General features: G+C 43.0%; 1 long non-coding RNA gene and 1 pseudogene across 3 annotated transcripts in view; one reads left to right on the top strand and one right to left on the bottom strand.

Annotated features, from left to right (window-relative positions):
* The window catches only part of LOC147339861 (uncharacterized), an 82,859-nt gene that overhangs the window by 50,791 nt on the left and 9,342 nt on the right, over window positions 1-22,726 (bottom strand). The window contains exon 3 of one of the 2 annotated variants that reach the window (XR_015158831.1): window positions 13,691-13,894. The exons of the other annotated variant lie outside the window; for it this stretch is intronic. This is a non-coding gene — a long non-coding RNA (uncharacterized LOC147339861). The remainder of the gene's footprint in view (window positions 1-13,690; window positions 13,895-22,726) is intronic. 2 annotated transcript variants of the gene reach the window in all.
* Window positions 20,745-22,614, top strand: LOC147339862 (ARL14 effector protein-like pseudogene; annotated as a pseudogene). The gene has a single exon (XR_015158829.1). The product of XR_015158829.1 is annotated as an ARL14 effector protein-like pseudogene (transcript).

Below are 22,726 nucleotides of genomic sequence, written 5' to 3'. Positions count from 1 at the left end.
TGAACCGAACATGACGGGGCCCGTGTGAAGTGCTAGACAGAGTGCTGAATAAAGAGATTACATTCAGAGGAGAGGACAGATCCTGAACATTCAACAAGCACAGGTATCCTGGAAGCATTCCAGGGATGCTTGGGAAGCCAGAGAAGGCTGCTGATCCCAGGAAGGCCAAAGGCTAGGCTAGACCAGACCAAGGCTAGAGAGATTTAGCAGCATGTCTGACAGCCAAATAACAAGAAGAGAAAAGCAGTTTACCCCAAGCCCAAATGGAAATCTAATATGTAAAGTCAAATTTGGGAGAGGCCTGAAGGCCAGTGAGGCAATCAAGATCTGTTCCACAAATTCCACACTGGATCAGAAGGAAAGTCCAAGTGCAGAGACAAGCACTGGACTGCATGCATTGGACCACACATGAGAGCTCAAGAAGACAATGTTGTTGGAATAGAAGACTGGGCACAGTGCTCAAGCCTCTGGTACTTTGGCACTAGAAATAGAGTAGAACACCCATTGCACAAACAGGTCTGGACCAAGATATGTTGCAGCTGAGGCAAACTAAGAAATAGATATGTGCTTCTGATGCTATCCTTCCAATCTTAATGCAACAGTTTCTTACTGAGGGAGTAGAACTGGCATCAGAATGGTTTTTGTTATTTCTACTGTCTACTTCGCTAAAATAGGACTGATTTATAAGTTGATGGTTATAGAAGTAGTCACACATGTAGATCTGAGTTAAATGGTACCATATTCCTGATTTCCATTAGAAATGGTATTACCTTTACAGATTGGTGCTCAGAGCAATTATGCACTTGGTCTGTCTTTTAACTTGGCTCTGAGCCTGAAGGATCCCAGAATATGAGTGTCTGCTAATTGGCCTGGTGTGAATGGCCAAGGGCTGGTGTGTGTGTGTGCGCATATAAATAAAAGTGTATCTGTGTGTTATTGTTTGTATGTATGTGTGCATGTGTGTGTGTATGTGCATGCATGTGTCCGTCCTCCTGAACAAGGTGGATTCTACCAGGGTTAGAAATATGTCAGTAGTATTGAATCATCTAAGTTTTATCACTTGAGAGTTTAGAACTCAACACTTTTTATATAGCCTTTTCCCTTTTGCTTCAAAGCCCAGAGCTTGGATTCAGGAGTCTGCAATCATGGAGTCCTCCCAAAGATGGGCACAATAAAGGATAAACATGGTAGAGACCTAGTAGATGCTGAAGAAATCAAGAAGAGATGGAAAGAATACACGGAAGAATGTTATAAAAAAGATCTTAATGAACCGGATCACTACAATGGTGTGGTTAGTTACCCAAACCCAGACATTCTGGAGTGCGAAGCCAAGTGGGCCTTAAGAAGCACTGCTGTTAATAAAGCTAGTGGATGCGATGGAATTCCAAAAGAACTATTCAAATCTCTAAAGGAGGATGCCATCAAAATGTTGCATTCATTATGTCAACAAATCTGGAAGACCCAGCAGTGGCCACAGGACTGGAAAAGTCCTCAACCCAATTCCCAAGAAACGTGGTACTAAAGAATGTTCTAACCATCAGACAATTGCACTCATTTCCCATGCTAGTAAGGTCATGCTTAAAATCTTGCATGCTAGGCTTAGAATTAGGTGAATCAAGAACGTCCAGATGTCCACGCTGGGTTTAGAAAAAGAAGAGGAACTAGAGATCAAATTGCCAACAGTTGCTGGAGTATAGAAAATGCAAGGGAATTTCAACAAAACAGGTATCTCTGTTTCATCGACTACACGAAAGCCTTTGACTGTATAGATCATGACAAACTGTTTAAAGCTCTTAGAGAGATGGGAATACCAGACCATCTTACCTGTCTCTTGAGAAACCTGTATGCAGGTCAAGAAGCAACAATTAAAACCCTGTATGGAACAACTGATTGGTTTAAGATTGAGAAAGGAGTATGACAGGGCTGTCTGCTGTCACTCTGTCTAACCTATATGCAGAGCACATCAGGAGAAATGCCAGGCTGGATGAGTTGCAAGTCTGAATCAAGATAGGCAGGAGAAACATCAACAGCCTCAGATATGCAGATGATATCACTCTAATGGCAGAAAGCAAAGAGGAACTAAAGAGCCTCTTGATGAGGGTGAGGGAGGAGAGTGAAAGAGCAGGCTTAAAACTAAATATTCAAAACACTAAGGTCATGCCTTCTAGCCCGATTACTGCATGGCCAATAGAGGGGGAAAAGGTGGAAGTAGTGACAGATTTCCTCTTCTTGGGCTCCAAAATCACTGCAGATAGTGACTGCAGCCATGAATTCAGAAGACAATTGCTTCTTGGCAGGAAAGCAATGACAAACCTAGACAGTGTGTTGAAAAGCAGAGAGATTACTCTGCCAACAGAGGTCCATATAGTCAAGGCTATGGTTTTCCCAGTCATCATGTATGGCTGTGAGATCGGAACGCCAAAGAATTAATGTCTTCGAACTGTGGTGCTGGAGAAGACTCCTTAATGTCCCTTGGACCACAAGGGGTCGAACCAGTCAATCTTTTTTTTCTTTTTTTTAACTTTACAATATTGTATTGGTTTTGCCATACATCAACATGAATCCGCCACGGGTGTACACGTGTTTCCCACCCTGAACCCCCTCCCACCTCCCTCCCCATACCATTCCTCTGGGTCATCCCAGTGCACCAGCCCCGAGCATCCTGTATCATGCATCGAACCTGGACTGGCGATTCATTTCGCATATGATATTATACATGTTTCAATGCCATTCTCCCAAATCATCCCACCCTCGCCCTCTCCTGCAGAGTCCAAAAGACTGTTCTATACATGTGTTTCTCTTTTGCTGTCTCGCATACAGAGTTATCATTACCATCTTTCTAAATTCCATATATATGTGTTAGTATACTGTATACTATCCAGTCAATCTTAAGGGAGATTAAGACTGAATATTCACTGGAAGGATTGATGCTGAAGCTGAAGCTCCAGTATTTTGGTCAACTGATGCAAACAGAAAACTCATTGGAAAAGTCCCTGATGCTGGGAAAGATCGAGGGCAGGAGAAGAGGGTGTCAGAGGATGAGATGGCTGAACGGCATCACTGATGCAATGAACATGAACTTGGGCAAACTCTGGAAGATGGTGAGGGACAGGGAGGCCTGGCATGCTGCAGTCCATGGGGTCACAAAGATTGGGATATGACTGGGCAACTGAACTACAAACATGGTAAAGCCATGCCTGTGATCCTTAATGGCTGTAAGACCCTGGGCAGGTTCTCAACCCCATTAAGTGGCAGTTTCCTGAGCTTTAAAATGGGGATAATAATATTTTGCTCCTAAGATTGTTGTGAAGGAAAAACAGCATACTGAAAGCATTGAATGTGATTCCTGGATCATCATAAGCACTAAGTAGAAGCTCTTATGGTTAGAATTGTAGGTACTAAACAAGGGCTACAAACATCCAGATACCACCCAAACTAGGGTTTATACTCATTTCCCAACATTACAGTGTGCCTTATAAATAGTTAAAATACTAAACAAACTGTAGACACAACTAAAGCAACCCAATTAAAATGCTTCATCATTTGCCACTTCAGAAGGTACTCAAAAGCTAGGCAATTCTCTTCTAGACAAACAGATGGCCATTTTTCATCTTAATATAGGTAGGATGTTTTTGTGAACATAAGCTGATCTGGCTTAAAAATCCAAGCATTCTTTTAGCTCTACATAAATTAATAACTCAAAAGAAAACTTTTAAAGAACAAACTTCCATTTTGCTAAAATGACAGTCCATTAATGGATGCCTCTAAACTTAGCAAGCTCTCCAGCTGTCTTATCGGTGGGTTTTTGTTGTCTCCCTCAAATGCACACTGATGGCCAGATCTCAGCGGCATCAGATGGAATGAGAGGCAGCTAGCCAAAAGTCCAGGACCACCTTCTTCCTGGTCTAGATATTAACCCTGCTATAGTGGACGTTTAATCCATTAACTAACGATGAAAAAGGAGGGATAAGAGTGCTATATTCTGACATCAATAGTTTCAAAGAGCCTAATGAGACTGTTTGGAAGGCATACTAGGACGCCTTCCAAAATTGATGAGCTCAACCACTGACGGGAGTAACTGAAGAAAACATTCAGCACAGTTTGATTTAACAGTTCTTTTCTGAACTGCCCATGAATCCTGAAACTGAAGTTCATTTGGAGGTTTTTTTTATACCATGTTTACAGAGATCCTGAACCATGAAAAAGAACAGCTCCTTAACACCAACTGCTCCATCTGTTCATCTATTCATCCATCACTCTATCCATCCATTGATCCATCACCAATGCATCCATCCAGCTGCCCCACAAATACTTACTGAATGTTTTTCCTCTCATGGAGCTTAACAAGAATGATGAGATATAATATAGAGCTATTATTCTAGAGATAACAATAAATAAAATAAATGGGGGGTGAAGGAATACAGTGCAGTACATGTGTGCAAATTTAAATAGGGGAGCACGGATGGTCTCAGTAAGTAGGCAATATTTGGGCAACGTCTGAAGGAGGTGAGGGAATAAACCATGCATATGTCTGAAAGAAGAATGTTCCATATAGAGAAACAGCATGTGCAAAGCTGAGTGTGTACTTTGTGAGATGGAGAAATACCAAGGAGGCCTAACATAGCACAATTCCACTGGTCTATGAGACCAGAAAGCCCTGGTATTTTCCCACACTGTGTTATCCTGGGTTCCCTGGAAAACAGAGCCTGAAGAAAGGTTTAAATGCTAAAGCTTTCATGGGAGGTATAATCCATGGCAGCTAAAGTGAGGAGAAAAGAGGGAGATTCAAATACAAGGTGAGGGGCTTCCCTGGTGGTCCAGTGGCTAAGACTCCACACTCCCAAAGCAGGGGGCCTGGGTTCAGTCCCTGGTCTGGGAACTAGATCCTACATGCCGCAAAGAAGAGTTCACACGCCACAATTTAAGATCCCATGTGCCACAATGAAGACTCTGAGCAGCCAAATAAATAAATATTCAAATGTAAGATGATGTCCTGTGGTACTGGTCACTGCTTCCCAACAAACTTTCTATCAAACACTATGAGAGAAACCGCTGATTCTCTCAGGTGTGTCCACCTGGTACCAAGATGAAAAGAAAGAACTGTGCCCCATTACAGCCCATCAGAGAGGGAACGCATAGGAAACTTAGCTGCTGACTCTCCGCTGTCTCCTGTCTCTACACTGATCAGAGTTTGTCCCACGGGCATTAACTTCCCTGCACATCTACACAGAAAATCATAAGATCTGTGCACTTTATTCTCTGTAAAACTAAAGGTAAATTTCTCTTGAATACTATCAAACGACAAATAGTCTGTTGCTTCAGCCTAGGTCCCAAAGAGAAGATGATGTGTCGCAGGACTAGTGAAATAAACCTTTGTTGATATACGCCACTGAAATTTTAGAGTCAATTTTTGTTGCAGCATAACCTAGCATATCCTGATTGACACAAGGATTCACTGCCCCATTAGCACATTAATGACATGAGTTTCTCAGTAAAGACACCTACTTAATGTTATTTAATCCAGTATTCTCAAACTGTTTTGATTAGTGAATATTCTTTCCACAGAGCACCTTAATATAATGGAAGTAGTTTGACAAAACACCATCTGTATAATCTTCTGCAAGGAGATTGGGCAACACACCCTACTGTGCAATAATTAAAATATTCCCAGATCTTGGCAGTTTGGGTATGAATGATGTCACATTTTTATGCTCAAACTGGACTTCCCGCGTGACCTAGTGGAAAAGAATCCATCTGCCAATGCAGGTACACTGGTTCAATCCCTCCCGGTCCGTATGCCCTGGAGCAACTAAGCCGGTGCACCACAACTACTCAGCCCACGTGCCCTAGAGCCAGTGCTCCGCAAGAGAAGCCACTGCAGTGAGAAGCCCCGGCTCTCCCCAACTAGAGAAAGCCCCTGAGCAGCAACAAAAATCCAGCACAACCAAAAACTAACTAAATAAAATTTAAAAAACACACACATATATGCCCAGATTAAGGATTCCTAGCCCAAGACTACTGTTCTGCTGCATCCCACAGGCCAGCAAGGCCTCACTTGCCCAGTTTCACGACCAAAGAAAGGGCCCTAAGTCAGCGACAGAGACGAAGACATTATGGTTTACCTGATGGAGGACCCTGCCTGTCTCCAGCAAGGTCCTGGAACAACATCCCATCGTGTGCAACGCTGGAGCAAGCAGGCAGGACGGACACGCTGGCAGGTTTCACTGCTGGGGGCTGGGGGAAGCCAGGATTACCAATTGTACGGGAATTGACCTCAGGTGATCCCTGCCAGGCAGACGCCCTGGAGAAGGAAACGGCTACGCTCCTCTGGAGAATGCCTAGCAGGCTACAGCCAAAGACTGGGACATGGCTGAACATGCACGCGTGCAAGCACGCAGGCACCCACGAACCCAGGCGCCCATGCATGCAAGCACTCAGGCACCCGCTTACACACGCAGGAGGCCAAACACACAGCCACGCACACACGGATGCTGCCACGAACGCACGTATACACACACGCATGCACACACGCACGCAAGCACATACGTAGACACGCACCCATGCACGCATTCGGGCACCCACAGATGCACGCAGACGTCCACGAGAGTACGCATGCGCACACAACACACGCACACAAGCGCGCACTCACCAGGCACGCATGCGCACATAAGAACCCATACTCGTGGGCACCAAGTCTACCGTTGCGCAGAAACAGCTGATCACGGAAACCAGTTGAGGCGCAGATTCCTCATCAGCCATTTGGTAAGCTATAGTTAGCTGGGCCGTGGGGCAAGGAGGTGGGAAGCTTAGTCCTGCTGGTAGGGTGTAGGTGAAGGAGGCACTAGTCAGAGGAGAGACAGAGAGCAAGAACACAGCCATTTTGAGTGGCTCGATCTTCCAACTGCCACTAGAAGTTCCTCGATGCCCCTGGGACTTCACAGGGCAAGTATCTTACAGGTAGTTAGGAAAACGCTTGCCCATGTTTTTCTGAGCTGTGTTTGTTTTCATGTACCTGTTGCTACTTCGTGGTTGCCAGGTAGGCACCTATTTCTATTCTATGACTTGCCATTCTCCAGCACTCACTTTAAGGTCCTATAGCCCCAGTAGGAGGAGCCTGGTAGGCTGCACTCCAAGGGGTCGCTAAGAGTCAGACATGACTGAGCGACTTCTCTCACTTTTCACTTTCACGCATTGGAGAAGGAAATGGCAACCCACTCCAGTGTTCTTGCCTGGAGAATCCTAGGGGACGGGGGTGCCTGGTGGGCTGCCGTCTCTGGGGCCGCACAGAGTCGGACACTACTGAAGCGAATTAGCAGCAGCAGCAGCAGCCCCAGTGTTATGTGATGGTCTCAGGAAGAGTAGGTCTGGGGAGCATAACCCTTCTCGCCCTTTTTTACTTTATCTTGAGTAATTTTTTTTTCATATTTTATCTCCTCTGCACAATAATCACATAACCCTTTCTTGGGCCCAACATGTCAGAACCTCTGATGAACAGAGCACATTCACCCATTAGGCACTGACCCCTCCCTCTAGGAGGCCCCAGAACTCTCATCAGATGAGGCACAGGGCAGACACCAGGTTAAAAATTTGTCTTCCGTCACCCCTCTATCCAGAGATCTTTCCTCTTTTTCCCCTCAGATGAAAGGGACCTTAAATCAACTCAGGTAAGGCCAGGATGGGCTTCCCTTGTGGCTCAGTGGTAAAGAATCTGCCTGCCAATGCAGGAGATGCAAGAGACACAGGTTCGATCCCTGGCTTGGCAAGGTCTCCTGGAGAAGGAAACGGTAACCCACTCCAGTATTCTTGCCTGGGAAATTCCATAGGCAGAGGAGCCTGGCCGGCTACAGTCCATGGGGTCCCAAAGAGTCCAACACCTCTCCCCCTCCCACCCTCCTTTATCACTTCTCACCGGAAGTCTTTCTTTCCCACAAGGGCTTAGTAGGACTAAAAGTAATCCCAGCATGGCTTCTGTGGTGGGAGAGGTGATGAGGAGAGGTAGGGGGGAATAAATCTGATTCTGAAAATAGATTGAAATTTAAAATGCAACTGGAAATAAGACCTGGAGCAAATTCACTAAATGATTGATGAATAAACTTAGTAATTAAGTCAACCTAGTTTCTTTACATATGACTTTCCCCCTGAGAACAATCAGCAGAATTCTAAGAAAAGTATTTGCCAAAGGTATGTTATATTTAATTATCCGTAATTCTGTGCATAGCACAGAGGAAGAAAAAGAAAACCTGGTAAGATGGCCAGGTTCAAGTCTTGCCTGATAATAGAGGTGAATTTTGTGGCTGTTTTAATTATAATTTTTGAGCTAGAATCAAAAGTTCTTTGCTGTAGAATTTACCAGAAAGAACTTGGCTGACAGCATCTATAGTGATAAAAGGTTTTTGTAGGCATACTTTTTAGGCAAACAGAAGGTAGTGCTTTCACTGGTAAAGCATTGCCTTTGTGACAGTTAATGAAGTCTTTCTCTCCAAGGCAGAAGTGGGATAAACAGGCCATGGTGGATTGGGCTCTACCCCTAAAATATAAAGGGGTGGCTGATGAGTCGCTTACACAGGTGAGCAGGAGTAGTGAGAATTCCTACTGTGAGCTAGTCCACCTGCTTCCAGTGACTCTCTCCTCAGAGGGGATTGCCCTTAGGCAGAGTGTCATGTGGAGTCAGTCACTTCTTACCTGAGACCTCAGTTTGCTCATTCTTGAAGATTTCTACAAAAGAAAGCTATTTCCACACCCTCGTGAGTGCTCCAGGAGATACAAAGGGAGTGAGCCAGGGACCCTTTGTTTGATACCTCTTACCAACTGAAGTCACTCAGTCGTGTCCGACTCTTTTCGACCCCATGGACTGTAGCCTATCAGGCTCCTCTGTCCATGGGATTTTCCAGGCAAGAGTGCTGGAGTGGATTGCCATTTCCTTCTCCAGGGGATCTTCCTGACCCAGGAATCAAACCCGGATCTCCCGCACTGCAGGCAGATGCTTTACCTTCTGAGCCACCAGGGAAGCCCCCTGACCAACCATACCTTCATACAGCTCTCATTAGTTACCCTGCCTTTGAACTCCTGTCTGGAGGCAGGCACACTGAACCCGTTCCAGATACCTGACCCAGTTGGTCATTTCCTCTTATTATTAGTAAATCATCAGGTTGGCATTTGTGATAAAAAGCAGGAAAGTGGGGGAAGAACTAGAGATAGCAGAAACTTACTCTTTGATTGCCTGGAATGACTACTTTCTTTAAATATGCATTGTTTATTTGAAAATATTTAATGAAATCTCCTAGGTAATATTTGATCACAGGTAGTACTCTTGGAAATTTTTTATTGATAGATAGTGTACATACAGAAGAGTGCATGTAACCTAAATGTAAAGCTCACTGAACTTTCAGAACTTTAAACATGCTGTGGCCAATAACCAGATCAATAAAGAGGACTTGGGATTTTCCTAGCCGTCCAGTGGTTAGGACTCTATGTTTCTACTGCAGGGGGCATGGTTTCAATCCCTGGTCTGGGAACTAGATCCCACAAGCCAAATAGCGCAAATAAGTAAATAAATCTTTACCCACAACCCCAGAAGCCCCCTCCCCCAAATACTCATTCCAGACACGGCTTCTCCCCCTTGGGGTAACCAATAGCCTGACCCCTAATAGTAGAGATTCCTTTTGCCTGCCTCTGTACTTTATATAAATAGAAACATATAGCCTGTGCTCTTTTTTCCTGACTTCTCTCAGTCAGCATTCTGTTTGTGAGAGCCTTCCTTATTTCTCTGTGTAGTGATACATTGTTTCTTCTCATTGCTGCACAGCGGTATAAATACACTAGAATGTGTTTATCCACTTTCCTGTTGATGGACCTTTGGGTAGTTTCCAGTTCAGTGCTGTTGCAAACACCCAAATTCATGTCCTTTCATCAACACACGTATGCACTGCTTTGGGATATGTACCCAGGAATTACTGGGTCATAGGGTAAGCAGGTGTTCAGCTTTAGTAGGTATCAACTGTTAGCAAACAGTTTCTTTCTGCTTGTACCAGTTTGCACTTCCACTAGCAGTGACGAGACTACTGGTTGCTCTACAGCCTCTCCTAAAATGTACTCAGATCAGTCCCCTACCTACTAAGGGATGTGGTATTTCTAGTGGCTCAAAATCCAGATTCTGGAACTAGACTTTCTGGGTTCAAATTCCTGCTTCATCCTTTAATAGGTGTGTAACCTTACACACCTTACTTAATTTTTCTGTGCCTCAGTTTTTTTCTTCTGTAAAATGAGGACAATAACTAGATCATCTACCTCATAGAGTTAAGGATTAAATGAGTTAATGCATGTAGAACAGTAAGGATAGTGCCTGGCATATAGACAGTACTCCATAAATCTTAGATATTATTTTCATTCAAATGCATCGAAAAAAATCAGTTGGCACCAGTGCAATAAGAGAGTTGTGTATCTTACTGTAAATGAAATACAAAGTTTCCCACGTATCCTGGGAGGCAGTCAGATAAGTGCCACAAGGGGTCTCTGTATGCAGGAGCAAGATAGCATGCATGTCTGAATCTCGGGCTATGCCAGTCACAGCTAATCCTTGGGAACTTGTATGTGCAAATTAAACTAGAATGTCAGTGCTCCAAAATATTCATAGGAGAGTATGAACCATGGATACAATCACTATAAATGACAGTCTGGCCTTTATTTATTTGGCCAATGAAGCCACTGACATCTCTCCTCTTTAGGTTAGCAGATGAGAGTTTAGTGAATTCTTTACAAACTCTATAAACTTTTACAGTCTCAGATCAGATAAGATCAGCTCAGTCGCTCAGTCGTGTCCGACTCTTTGTGACCCCATGAATAGCAGCACGCCAGGCCTTCTTGTCCATCACCAACTCCCGGAGTTCACTCAGACTCAGGTCCATCGAGTCAGTGATGCCATCCAGGCATCTCATCCTCTGTCGTCCCCTTCTCCTCCTGCCCCCAATCCCTCCCAGCATCAGAGTCTTTTCCAATGAGTCAACTCTTCGCATGAGGTGGCCAAAGTACTGCAGTTTCAGCTTTAGCATCATTCCTTCCAAAGAAATCCCAGGGCTGATCTCCTTCAGAATGGACTGGTTGGATCTCCTTGTAGTCCAAGGGACTCTCAAGGGTCTTCTCCAATACCACAGTTCAAAAGCATCAAGTCTTCGGTGCTCAGCCTTCTTCACAGTCCAACTCTCACATCCATACATGACCATAGGAAAAACCATAGCCTTGACTAGATGAACCTTTGTTGGCAAAGTAATGTCTCTGCTTTTGAATATGCTATTTAGGTTGGTCATAACTTTCCTTCCAAGGAGTAAGCGTCTTTTAATTTCATGGCTGCAGTTTTACAGTCTAGCCCTTGGCAAACACCACTTTAGGAATTAACATAGATGTGGATTTCAGTAAATAACTGTAGATTCAGTAAATATTCCATGGAAGAAAGAGAAATGGTAAAGCATGATCATGGGAAAGTAGGTAGGAAGTCCAAAGACATGCAAAGCTGACACTCCAGTCTCCATGAATGAGTCATTGGCTAGAATTGGCTTTTAATGTTAAATATCAGCAAATACATTTTTTGTGTCCATCTTCTAGCTTTTGTTCTTGTTGTTGAGTTGCTCCATCTTGTCTCTTTGCCACCCCAGGCTCCTCTGTCCATGGGATTCTCCAGGCAAGAGTACTAGAGTGGGTTGCCATGCCCTCCTCCAGGGGATATTCCCTACCCAGGGATGGAACCCACATCTCCTGCATTAGCATGTGTATTCTTTACCACTGAGCCACCAGGGCAGCCCATCTTCTATTACAGCTTGCACTGAGTTTAGCTGCTCAGTTGTGTCCAGCTCTTTGCGACCCCGTGGACTGTAGCCCGCCAGGCTCCTCTGTCCATGGAATTCTCCAGGCAAGAATACTGGAGTGGGTTACCACACTCTCCTTCAGGGGATCTTTTCAGCCTAGTGATTGAACCCAGGTCTCTGGCATCACAGGCAGAATTTTTACCCTCTGAGCCACCAGTGTAGCTTGTTGCTGCTGCTGCTAAGTCACTTCAGTTGTGTCCAACGCTGTGAGACCCCATAGACAGCAGCCCACCAGGCTCTGCCATCCCTGGGATTCTCCAGGCAAGAACACTGGAGTGGCTTGCCATTTCCTTCTCCAATGCATGAAAGTGAAAAGTGAAAGTGAAGTCGCTCAGTCGTGTCTGACCCTTCGTGACACCATGGACTGCAGCCTACCAGGCTCCTCTGTCCATGGGATTTTTCAGGCAAGAGTACTGGACTAGGTTGGCATTGCCTTCTCCACCAGTGTAGCTTAGGTGGGTCGCAACTCTGGTTGCCTATTAGAGTCACATGGGGGGAATTCCCTGGTGGTCCAATGGTTGGGACTCTATGCTTCCACTGCAGACAGGTGTAGGGGAGTGACCAGTGTTTTTTCCCTGATCTGGGAACTAGTATCCCACACAGTACTCAGTGTGGACAAAGAAAATAAAATTACTTGGGGAACTTCAAAAAATTCACATTTCCCCCACCAAAAAATAAAAAATGCTCAGCTTCTCACCCAGAAATGTCGATTGAGTTTCTTTGTCATCACGGCCCAGATTTTTTTTTTCTCAAGGTCTCCAAGTGATTCTAATGGGCAGCCAGAAATGGGAAATATTTCCTTCTCAGTGTCACTGCAACAATCCTGGCGGTGCTTTCTGAATGGTTGTCTCTTGCAGTGGGGTCACAGGGAGGATCCTGAGTAGTTTCTGTGGAGTCTGTCTGGTTTAGTCAAGAAAAGCTCAAAACACTGGCTCAACGGGTTTTTATCTGGTACATTTTGTCTCCTACCTATCACCTCAGAATATTCCAATCTATGTTAAGCCTTCCTGTGGTTTCTAAAGCACAATACTTTCCGAACTGAAGACTTACCATTTCAAATCTCATGGGCTACGATTCAATCTAGAGCAGAACTAAACAGAACTTAAGTATCCCAATTAGTAATTGGATTGAAAAAAGACCCAGGAAGTGCCCTTCATAAAAGAGTGAAATTGTGCTTTATGTGGTGGTTGTTGCTATCACCTGTGGTGTCAACTGCAGGAAAAATAGGAAAAAGCCATGGAACAATCATTGTATTGGGTTGGCCAAAAAGTTCATTCTGGTTTTTCCATGAACTGTCACAAGAAACACAAGTGAACTTTTTGGCCAATGCAATATTTGAATGTGGGTACACGTGAATTTGAGTTTCTGGGTCAGCCACTTGTTAGCTATGAGTCCTTGCCTTCTCTGAGCAGATGTTTCATGAAAGATGGAAGCAATAGCAGATCTCAGAAGGAAATTTTGTAGAGTAAAGGAGCTAATGTTAGTGGTGCTTGGCAAGCAGTGAGTCCCATGTAAATGGCAGTTACCCTCATGTGTTATTTGGCTAAGGCTATGATGCTGTTGCATAGCAAACACCCCACCCCTAAATCTTAGTGGTTGACTAAGATACCACTGATGTTCTTACTCATGTGTCTATGGGTCACTTATGGCAGCTCTGCTTAAGGCTATGAATCAGACTGAGGTCTGTTCATATGTGTCAGAGAACAGAAGGAAAAATTATGAAGAAATAATACATTCTTCCACACTTCCCTTCTGCAGAGTGTCAACAGAGGAGACAAGAAGGGTGGGTAAGGAGGGAAGAAATAAGTAGTTGGATCCCATAGGAACTCTACCTTGTGCCTCATTTGTAAGCGCTTGTCTGGCCTCCTTTGTAGAACTGCTCCAGCACTCGTTGCAGGCACAGAAAAGCAGTTCTGTGGGCGTGGCAGCTTTCTGGATCCTCCCCCACTCCAGGTATTTGTGATGAGGGACACACTACTCAGAGACAGTCTAGAATTCACCAGAAGCCTTCTTACATTCTGCTTGCAGGAACACATCTAATTTTATTTAGGAAGACAAACAGAAGCAAGAGCTGGTGAAATTCAGCAAAACAGACTATACTATATACCAGGTGTCAAAATAACCAGATCTTTGTCTAAATTCAACCCCTTCTCTTTACCCTTTCCACAACTTTTTAATGTATGGGCGCTGTCTCTCATGATTTGCTCCAAATGACATCTCTTCTCCAGTATATAATAAAGTGAAGTGGCTCAGTCGCGTCCAACTCTTTGGACCCTGTGAACTGTATCCTACCAGGCTCCTCCGTCCACGGGATTGTCCAGGCAAGAGTACTGGAGTGGGTTTCGATTTCCTTCTCTAGGGGATCTTCCCGGCCCAGGGATCGAACCTGAGTCTCCCGCATTGCAGGCAGACACTTTAACCTCTGAGCCACCAGGGAACACCTCAGTATATAATGGTGGTAGGCTAAGAGTCCTTCATTTCAATTCTAATATTTCATTTGTATTTCAAATCTAGGTGAATAGGCAGCCCCACCTCTATTTAACCACAGGGTTCTGGCCAAATACGTAGCGTGGTTGTAGACAGTTACCAGATACTCCCTCATATATTCACTAATTTCAGGAGGAGTGTAGTGAATTAATCAAAGGTATTTAACTGTCATAACTGAGGATCACTCAGAATATATCTCAAGATATCAAACTGTATGAAAGTCATCTCCCTAAAGATCTTTGTTGAAGGATATTTAGCAACAGCTGTGCGATCAGAGGATGGCAGGCAGAGCTGGGCTCTTTTACAATCTCAGAAGGGTTACACAACCAGCCTTCTCTGGGTGTGGTCCCTGGACCACCAACATCAGAATCACAGGGCTGTTTGTTAAAAAGGCAGAGTCACAGGCAACCCCCCAGACTTATTGAATTGGAATTTCTGGGTGCAGGACCTAAGAATTTCCACTTCTGTATACACCAAGGCTTTTGTATAACCTCAAATATAGACAGAGTTCCCATACATCTTTGATTCCCAGTATCAGTTATGGAAAATGTGATATTTTTCTAATGCCAAATTAATCATTCTCACTGTTAAACAAAAAGGATCTCTTTGATTATTACTATTACTGAAGGATTTTTAAAAGACTAAATTTTTGAAACTTTCAGCCAGGGTACTACTGTAATAAGATTTCTTTTGCCCCCTTCGCTTTTTTTTTTTTTTTTAACATAATCTGAACATTTGAAACTATTTTTCATTAATACTATTTCAGTAATAACCATTTTCCTCCCATTTTCTCAAATACCGATGGCCTAAAAAATTTGTATAAACATTTTTAGATGAAAGATGCAAGTTAAGAGACACAATTATTGGGAAGGACAGGAGATTTTGTTCGTGTGTTACATTTAACACATTTTCCCCCTAATGAATAGATGATAAACTGCCTTTTTATGGTGTTTTAGGTAAAAGGACTGTCTTCGGTGAAAGTAGTGTAACCACCTAAATAAGGATTATCTTTCATCTTCCACTTGGTAAGTATATTTTAATATTTTTAATCTGTGTGCATGGGATAATAAAAAGCATTTACTGCTTCAATAAGTGAATTAAACAAAAAGACAGTTTTGAGAGCTGAGAGAAGTATGAAAAACATCAACCAAGAACAAGTCTAGTGGACTCCTCCCTCCCTTTTCTACCTTCTTTCACCTCCTATTATTACATGTAAGTTTAAAGGGGTTCATCTTAACGGATTCCTGCTTCCAACTATGTGGAAAGTGAATTGAAATCATTTGGAATATTCTGAAACCTTACTGTAATCATGAACACAAAGATGTAAAAAGATGTTGAAACATCTGTTTTCCAGATTAAGAATATCACCCAGATAGTTGGGGGGAAAAAAAGTCTTCCATTATCTCACCTTTAATTCAATTAGCAAATACGTGTCATTCTAAAAGATTCTGGTAACCATTGCTCAGAGGGAGAACAATCCAGAAAAGAAACACAAAAAGGATATTTTCAGCACCATGAAATTTAAGGACTAACAGAACTATGGTAAGAAAGATAAGACTTTTATGTGGTTGGGCTCAGAGTTTTTTCACTCTATTTTATGACAAATAAATAGTTGAGTGACAAGAAGAAAATAATGTTACCTTCAAAGTGATTTCAACAGAAAAATTATTTCCCTGTGAAAATACCAAGATATTTCCTGACCAAGAGGATTGGAATGTCAAGGGTTCAAATGCACTCACTGAGCATTTATTTCTATTTTGAATTTCCCTAAACTGTTTGCCTCAACATATCCTCCCAACATTTTTGAGAGAGGTCAAGGGTTTAAGAGGCCCTGGGGTTTAAGCTAACAATTCTGGTTCACAAACATATCTCATGTCAAAGGTTGAGTGTGCTATAGAAAGTGAAGTTGCTGAGTTGTATCCGAATCTCTGCAAACCCGTGGACTGTAGCCCACCAGGCTCCTCTGTCCATGGGATTCTCCAGGCAAGAATACTGGAGTGGGTTGCCATTTCCTTCTCCAGGGGATCTTCCTGACCCAGGGATCGAACCCGGGTCTCCCACATTGCAGGCAGATGCTTTAACCTCTGAGCCACCAGGGAAGCCCAATATTACTTTGAGCCCCTTTTTTTGGGTGGGGGGCGGGGGAGGCAAGAATACTGGAGTGGGTTGCCATTCCCTTCTCCAGGAGATCTTCCCAACCCAGGGATTGAACCCGGGTCTCCCGTATTGTAGGCAGACGCTTTACCATCTGAGTTACCAGAGAAGTCTTGAGTGTGCTATAGCTGAACATAAAATAGCCACATCTGTTCAGTTGCCTGGTGATTTTACTTGCAGTATCCAGCAAATTGAGCTATTATAGTGCTTCTGTAGTAAAAGGTCTCATTGTAACCTGATTCTATTTTCTTTTATTGAGAATAAGTTTTGTGTTTGGTTCACAGCTATTCATAACTAAACTTTGAGTTTCTCCACCAGAGTCTTGATGCCTGTTTCTAAACCAAATACTGTGCCTTAAAATTGGCCTACACAGATATTTTGTTAAATTGAAGAGTGAAAGATTTTTACCCCAATTTATTCATTTTTGTTTCTATATTTTTTTAATGTATCTGACACGTGTGATCTTATGAGAATATACACCATATCTCTCCACACAATCCTCAGGCATATCACATCTTCAGACTTCTACCAATGTGCTTGGCATATTTCCAGGCCAAGGCGAAATCTGAATTTGCATACTCAAGACTTCCCAGAAACTCTCAGCTGCTCTGATGTCCTCACTTCTTTACCCCCACCTCTGTATTGCTCTAGGTATCTGGGTCCATGAAGTTATCTGCATTTGATTAACTGAGTAGAAGAGGAGATAGGCCTCTGAAGGAGGATCTCAAATATATGAAGTTCATCTCTATTCTTTGTATTTCAGATGCATGATATTTGTAAGTCACTATTTCTAGTTGCACATGTGATAGAAGCTTTGCTTCCTCCCTATACACAAACACATTGTCATATATTATATCATGATGATAGAAATAATTGCAAAGGTAAAGTAAATGATGGCCATGGTTACATTGTAAACAACTTAGTTAGAGCAGGTCTTTGTTATGAGAGAATATGTAAGGAAAGGGTTTATTGAAGTATGAGAGAGAGTCGTATCAAAATCAGGGCGACTATTCCATGTAAGAAGACCAGGTATGTATGCCCAAAGGCATAAACGTATTCATACTGAGGATAATTTTGAGGCATAGGAATGAAAAAGCAGGATAGATGGTGAATCATACAAGTATCTTGGTATAAAATGTCTCAGATCATCCTTTTGTTTAGTAAAATTAAATAATAAAAATCATTACACACATAAAGATGGAATTTGTCATGTGATATGAATGAGTAAAGTGCTTAAAATAATCACACAATGTTCTTTTCACCAGGCCATCAAGCTCTTTCCATTGTTTTTTCACATTTTCTTTTGTGTCCTTCAGTAACTGGGTTTTGGACTGTACCTGATTTACATCCTGTTAGTATCATGTTCGCAGAAGGCAATGGCACCCCACTCCGGTACTCTTGCCTGGAGAATCCCATGGATGGAGGAGCCTGGTAGGCTGCAGTCCATGGTGTCCTGAAGGGTTGGACACGACTGAGCAACTTCACTTTGACTTTTCACTTTCTTGCACTGGAGAAGGAAATGTCAACCCACTCCAGTGTTTTTGCCTAGAGAATCCCAGGGATGGTGGAGCCTGGTGGGCTTCGGTCTATGGGGTTGCACAGAGTTGGACAGGACTAGTAGGATTCATTTTTGTAAAGGCCACTGCTTGAAGGACTCTGGATTTGTGTGTGCAATTGTGACTGCAATAAATAGGGCACAATTCCTAGCATATATGATAGACTCCAGATCAATATTTGTTGAATGAATGAAAAAAAATAGTGGCTTTAGACTGAATTATGGTGGCAAATTTGCACATAAACACACACACACATTCACTTTTTTTTACCATTATGGGGATGAACTGGGATTTTTTAAGATTTAAAGCTTAGTTCTGGAGAAGGGAATGGCAACCCACTCCAATATTCTTGCCTGGAAAATGGACAGAGGAGCCTTGGAGGGCTATAGTCCATGGGGTTGCAAAGAGTTGGATACAAATGAGTGACTGAGGACCTCACTAAACTGGGGGGGGGTGCAGAAAAACGATATAAAGCTTAGTTCTAAATAGGGATGCCTCTATTGATATTTGATTATTATGAACCCCACCCCCACCCCCCATAGGGTTCTCTGAATCTGAACTGGAGCACCTTTCCCTGTCCTTGCAGTGAGCTGCAGACCCTTGATCTCTCCAGTGGAGATTGCCTAACCTTTGCGGGCAGAAACCTGGTCTTATATCATCTTTGAAGTTCTCACTGCACCTAATTTAGGGCATACCCATAGAGAAGGTACTATTAGTATCCCCATTTTCAGATGAGGAAACTGAGGTTAAGCAACTGAAGTCATCTTAAGTTCAAGTCAGATAGTTAGTGGTGAAGACAGTGCTAGTGTCTGATCCCTGGCAGTGTGATGCCTGAGGCTCCTCTGTCTAGGGTAATGTATCAGAAAGGTAGCTGCTACCCTTTTTTCCCCCCAAAATAATAAGGTAAGTAGTCAACTATGAAATTACAACTCAAAGAATAAGAGTAACGAAACAACTAAATGTTCTAGACCCGCCAAGACATTGGAGTAACTTAGATAGAAATTACGCTATGGCAACCCACTCCAGTACGCTTGCCTGGAAAATCCCATGGACGGAGGGGCCTGGTGGGCTGCAGTCCATGGGGTCGCTAGGAGTCGGACACGACTGAGTGACTTCACTTTCACTTTTCACTTTCATGCATTGGAGAAGGAAATGGCAACCCACTCCAGTGTTCTTGCCTGGAGAATCCCAGGGATGGGAGAGCCTGGTGGGCTGCCATCTATGGGGTCGCACAGAGTCGGACACAACTGAAGTGACTTAGCAGTAGCAGCAGATAGAAATTATGAAACTGTATTATTTCTGTCCTGAGTATTTACTCAACAAGATCCTGGAAAATAAATCCAATTCAAGAGACAGATTCAGGGGAATCATTTGCTTTTCCCTCTCTGTAGACACTACATCATTCAAGTGACAAGGAAGACCTAAAAGGAACCTGTTGTGTGAAATTAGTAGTATGGATCAAACAGAGTGTGGCCAGTCCTCTGGAACTGCCTGAAACTCTCCAGTGAGAAGCAAAGGGAATTTTTCTCTAGTATGGTGATCCTCTCACAGCTGAGGCCCCATCCTCTGTCTCTCTTCCTTCTGGCCAGTTTGCTTCTTGAAGCTAGGCAGAACATCCTTAAAGAAATGGGGATCCTCTGCCTCTCTACTTTCAATTATCAGTAGTTTGGGAAGCTTTGTGGAGTCTGCAGGACATAGGCCAGTTAGGAGAGAATCAGAGGGATGGGGGGAGTGGTAAGGGAGGAGACATACACAGGGAGACAGTGAGACATGGAGAGAGGTGAAACGACACTGAACGTCCTTGAGAATGTATTGACTTTAGAAAGCCTTTTAAAAACCAAACACTAATTCAATATGATGAATTACCTTAAAGTAGTTTGTAGAGTGTTTCCTGAGGAGAATTGGAGGTCACTTCAAGCGAAATAAATAAACCACAACTAATGTGTTGATGTTTTAAAGAGAAAAGTCAGTCGCTAAAAGTGCCCATCCAATTTCCATGACTTACTACAGTCATTAGAAACAAGGAATATGTTTATTGATCTGAAGTGGTTCAAACAGTATTTTCTTTGTTCAAACCTATTTAGCTGGAGGAAAAGTCAAGAGTTTGCCTTGTGTGGGGGTGGTGGTAGGGCATTGTGGAGAGAAAGAGATTCTTTACATAAAAACCTGTTGTTTTTCTATCCTAGGGCCACTCACCGAAGAAGAATAACTGGGTTCCTATTAAAGCAAAGCAATTTTTGCCCCTGATCACTATTGGTTTAGCTCTAGGCCCTTGAGACTCAAAGTAGGTTTGGAATTAGCAATATCAGTACAATCTGGGCATACATTAGAAAGGTAGACTCTCTGGCCCCACCCCAGTCCTAACTGAATCATAATCTAGTTAATCATAATCATAATCATGAAACGATTCATATGCACATTAATGTTTGAGAAGTACTAGTCTAGACAAACATGAATGGTTATTTAAACATTTGATAGACAAAAGAGATGGTTAAATAAAGGAGGAAATACTATCTGATAAAAGCACTTTTGTCCAAAGATTTGTTGGTGTTGATAAACTTGCTTCTATCCACTTAAGCCAGGTTTGAAGTAAAAACTTAATAGGCCCATTCTGAAATGACTTTTACTAGCTCCAGCGTCCTCATGGTTGACTGAGCTCCCACAAATGGTTGCTGACTTTGTTTGTGTCCCCAGGTGAGCAGAAATGAGTGAACAAGCAGAAAAGAGCAGTTCCCTGCGAGAGAGACCTGCACGTCAAAGTTCTCCTGAGAAACCAAGTGAGAAGGAACTGAAGCAAATGAAATGGTTGGATCGGCAGTTAAAACGGTTGTCATTTCAAAATCCTGGGCCTCAGGTAGCCAACTTTAATCCTCAACTAAGGCAGCAGATAAAGAAAGGGCAAATGGCAAAGAAGAATGAGTTTGTTTCTGTAAAACGCCAAGTCAACAAGTATGACAAAAAGGGCAGGCTCACCTTCAATAAGGCTGACCTGTGTGACTGCCTTGATGAAGGCTGCCTGGGTTGCTTCTACCCGTGCCCCAAGTGTAAGTCCACCAAGTGCGGGTCCACTTGCCGCTGCAACCGCCGCTGGGCCTACGACACCATAGTCGATGAGAATGGGGAGGTCATCAGCAAGATGCCATTCGACCTCTCAGACTAGGTGCAGCCCTCCAGGCTGATCAATTTTCTCTGCTTTGCAGTTAAACCAGCCGCTTTCTCCTGGGTGAATTTTAGGACTGGGGGAAAAAAGTTTTAGAAATATAATTTAGTTAGTGTTCTCTGAAGCCGGTAAAGTGTCTGCCTGTAATGCAGGAGACCTGGATTCGATTCCTGGGTTGGGAAGATCCCCTGGAGAAGGAAATGGCAATCCACTCCAGCACTCTTGCCTGGAAAGTCCCATGGACAGAGGAGCCTGATAGGCTACAGTCCATGGTGTTGCAAAGAGTTGGACACAACTGAGCCACTTCACTTTCACTTTCTCTAACCTTCCTGCTGTGATGACTCAAATTCCTCCTCTGGTAACCAGCAACTCCATTGCTACTGTCCTCTCAGATTAAAAATCCCTTTCCTCTTTGCTGGTACCTTAGGAGATGGAGTTTTAGGATTTTTAGAATTCTGTAGCTGAGAGCTTGTCTTGACATAGAACATATGTTTATAATAGCTAGTTACCGTTAGGATCTTACACTTTATCAATTCTAAATCAGAATTGCTATTTGGATTGACTTGGCACTGCATACTCATAGTCTCATTTTTTAGTGTTACTGTTTTAACAATATTAAAATGAAATGTTTTTTTTCAAAAAAACCTTTAATAGGCCCCATGGCCCCGTGGCCCAACATATGAGCACAAAAGCAGAGATTCAATTTAAGTGATATCCAAAATGCCAACTGGAAGCAGACTTCAAAGGACAAATTTTAATCTAATTGTTACATAGAAATGATTTAAAAGCATTTTTTTTTTTTTTGGTGGCTAAGATTACCAGCCACACAGAACTGGCCAAGGTGGTACAAAATTCCTAAGGCCTAAGTTGCATTTGGTCTTGGAGGTACAGGATTTAAGGCAATTCAGCTAGAGTTTCTGCTGACCTCAGTGAAGATACCATCTCAGAAGAGTGATGTGGAACATCTGGGCCAGGTTTGGCAGCTATTGTGCAAAACTGTTTTTAGGGAAAATCTCTATGAAAATGTTCACACCCATAGCGTCATCCGGAACATTTCTCTTCAGTCATCTTTGATACCAAGTTTTATTCAAATGGTCTGTAAGGAGAAAATTGCTTTTTCCACTTTTCCATGTTTACTTCTCATAAACATTTAATTGCTTCTTCGGAAGCTTTGGATTCGGCACAAAGAGACTTTCCACTGAACACAGTTGTGCAGGCACTGGCTGAGGCTGCAGACGTAATGGGCTAAAAATAGACAAAAGGCCCCTATCTCTATCCCACCAAATGGCTATGTATGTTTACCCACCAGAAAATATTCACCTGAGACCACTTTTGCCTCTGACTAACTCACCCAATATCTCTGTGTGGCAAATTCATGAATAAAAAGCATTTAATTTTCCTTACTTTGATTTTTTTTGTGTGTGAGAAAGCGTGTGTGTTTTAGACCCAAGAGAAAAAAAGAAACTTTTCCCTGCTTCACTGAAGCAAATCCATATTTTGTTCTTTGACAA

This window comes from Bos grunniens, chromosome X (genome assembly GCF_055505025.1).
Source record: "Bos grunniens cultivar Pamir isolate PY7600 chromosome X, Bosgru_T2T1.0, whole genome shotgun sequence".
NCBI lineage: Eukaryota > Metazoa > Chordata > Mammalia > Artiodactyla > Bovidae > Bos > Bos grunniens.
This window is presented reverse-complemented; position numbering and strand designations above follow the sequence as displayed.